Source organism: Octopus bimaculoides, chromosome 10, assembly GCF_001194135.2.
Source record: "Octopus bimaculoides isolate UCB-OBI-ISO-001 chromosome 10, ASM119413v2, whole genome shotgun sequence".
NCBI classification, from domain to species: Eukaryota; Metazoa; Mollusca; class Cephalopoda; order Octopoda; family Octopodidae; genus Octopus; species Octopus bimaculoides.
In genome coordinates, this window is record NC_068990.1 from 73,163,136 (window position 1) to 73,166,188 (window position 3,053).

Below are 3,053 nucleotides of genomic sequence, written 5' to 3' on the forward strand. Positions count from 1 at the left end.
TGTTCCCACCAGTTTTTATCATGGGGCAAGTCCAGGTTTTTGCATATTACCCAGTGAATATATTGTGCAGCTCTATCATGCCTGTTGAGATACTCTGTAGGCGCAAGCAGACTGCACATGGAGACAATATGATCGATGGTCTCATTTTGTTGTTGGCATATACGACATAATGGGGAGCTGCCGTTCTTTAATATGTTGGCCTGGTAGTTCTTTGTAGGTAGGCATTGATCTTATTATTATTATTATTATTATTATTATTATTATTATTATTATTATCATTATTATTATTATTATTATTATTATTATTATTATTATTATTGTAATTATTATCATTTTTCATCATTGTCAATGTATTCTTCGTGGGTATATAATATTTATGCTTACCATTTTTATTCGAATTATTTTTAGTATTATCCTGACTGTAATTATTAGTATCATTTTTATTTTGATGTATATTATAATTATGTTTATTTATGTTCTTATATTGTTTATTATCATGATTGGTATTACTTCTATAGTTGGTTTGAGAGTTAGGATGATTAATAGTATTATTAGTGGGTCCGTAATTATTAAAGAATTTAATATTTTAATTATAGCCTACTTCCTTTAATGCACTATTAGAGTAAGAGGCATGTTTAATGAAAGTATCAATATCCGAGGATAACATAGAAAGTTTTTTAACTATATTGTCTATTAATGCTTTTTTAACTGAGGTAGGATGGTTACTAAGGGCATTAATGTACTTTAGGCTCTTGTTTAACTTGTGGAATGGGTGGGTTTTATTAGTTATTAAGTTTAGGTTTGCATCTAGGTATTTAACCGCAGAATGTTCTTTCACTATAGAGGTATCTAAACCATAATTCTTAAAGAATTTGTATAATTTTTTCTTTATGTTTTCTAATGATCTATTGGTGCAGTTTCTAGTTATAAGGAGTAGGTCGTCCCTATATAGACCTCCCTCTATATATGGTCGGCTTTTATTCAGTTTTCGTCTACTAAATCCACTCACAAGGCTTCGCTTGGCCTGAGGCTATAGTAGAAGGCACTTGCCCAAGATGCTACACAATGGGACTGAACCCAGAATCATGTTGGAAAGCAAGCTTCTTACCACACATCTATATATAAATAGATAAGCTCCTTTCCTAACTTGGATTGGTCAAGAGATGCCGGCATACATGCATACCTTCTTACATGCACACACACACACACACACAAACACACACAAACACGCATACACACACACACATATGCATACACAGACTCTTGACCAAACCAATAAGGATTGAAAATTGATTAAAACTGCTATTTTTTTCAAAATATGGAGAAACAGATAAATCCGACAGGTTTGTAAGTTTAATGTGTAGGACTTTTATCTATATACATAAAATCCTTTGTCTCTCTGTCTGTTTCCAATGTATTCCCAAATGGCTCAACCAAATCAAATAAAATTTTACATGGTAATAATATCAGACCCCGTGAGTGCCGAAATGTAATTTTTCTGGATTAAAACAATGCAACAGTGGCACTGGTTTCGTATTACTTGTCAAAACTCAAAGAATCAAAGTGAAACAATAACATCTATATTGTAATAAAAGTGAAAGAATAATATCTATATTGTAATGTAACAGATTGTTTCACTTTTATATTTTTACTTTTAATTCTAACCACGGCGACGATGACGTCATATTTTGTATATAACTGTATCTGTCTGTGAATGTATGCGATTGAGTTTATGAGAGTGTATATGTCTCACAGTGTGTGTGTCTTTCTGCATTAGGTACGTTATTAAACATAATATATGTTTCACTTTTATAGTTTATCTGACCAATGAAACAGCCTGCTTGTGAAATTAACATGCACGGGGGTTGAGTACTCCATTGTCATGCATACACTTAATGTAGTTCCCAGGGAGATTCAGCGTGAGAGGCTGGCCATTTGAAATACAGGTACTACTCATTTTGGCCAGCTGAATGCACTAACATGAAACGAAGTGTCTTGCTTGAGTAATATATATATATTAACCAGCATATTCAACTGAAGTTGGATGTATTGTTTAGAATGCTTTAATCTGCAATAAATGTCTTGAGATGTAGGTCGGATGTGCTAATTAATATTCATTAGAAAAGCTATTTGTGTCTCTAATAGTTAATATGGAACATGGACATTAAATGATGATGATGCTGATGATTTATATACATACAGCAGCATATGTACAATTTTGCTCACCTTGTAAGTATGTATCTCAATTCTGTATGACTCTTTTCTTCTTTCTTTTAGTCCTCTCATAATTTCTTTTTTCTTTCCTTTATTCTTTTTCTCACTTGCCCTCTCTCACAACTCTTGGCCTTCTCTTTCTTTAATCTCTCCACTTTCCCTCCTTGTTTATCTCCATTGTGCCCTTCTCTATGTCCCTTTGATTTCCTCTTTTTCTCATTCTTTCCCTAATTCTTCAATCCCTCTGCCCCTATCTCTCTCCTTTCCTTCCAAAAGACCGGTGTTCAGCCAAGCATGATTTTTCTTTCTTGGCTCGACTGCTGGCTGTGAAGCATCTCTTAGATTCCTGTCTCATGACTTTCATCTCTTATGTTCCTCTCTGTTCCTGCCTCAAGGCTTCCACTCCATATGCACCAGCTCAATTTGCTTTGTCTCTATTAGTCAAAAGACACCTGTTGCTATTTTCTTGTTGTTTGTATTTGTAATTGTGTAACATTTTCTGTGTTTGTTTTGTCTTTGTTGTTGTACACATTCACTTGCTTTCTCCCCCAAAATTTAAAGCTCTTAGCTTAGATTTTTGGGGGCCATCGAGATTTGAACAGTCTCAAGTTTAACTGGCTGAAACTGTAAGGATGATCTGTAAACTTGACTGATGAGAGAAGGCTGTGAATGACGTGTCCTTGTTTTTTTTCCTGTCTGACTTTGTATTCTCTATCTGTCCAGATGCTTTATTGACGTCTGTTGTATCCTTGTTCCATTTTTGGGATTAATATATACATATAGTAGTGTATGTATACTCTTTCACACCTTGTAAGTAAGTATATATATATGTATATATA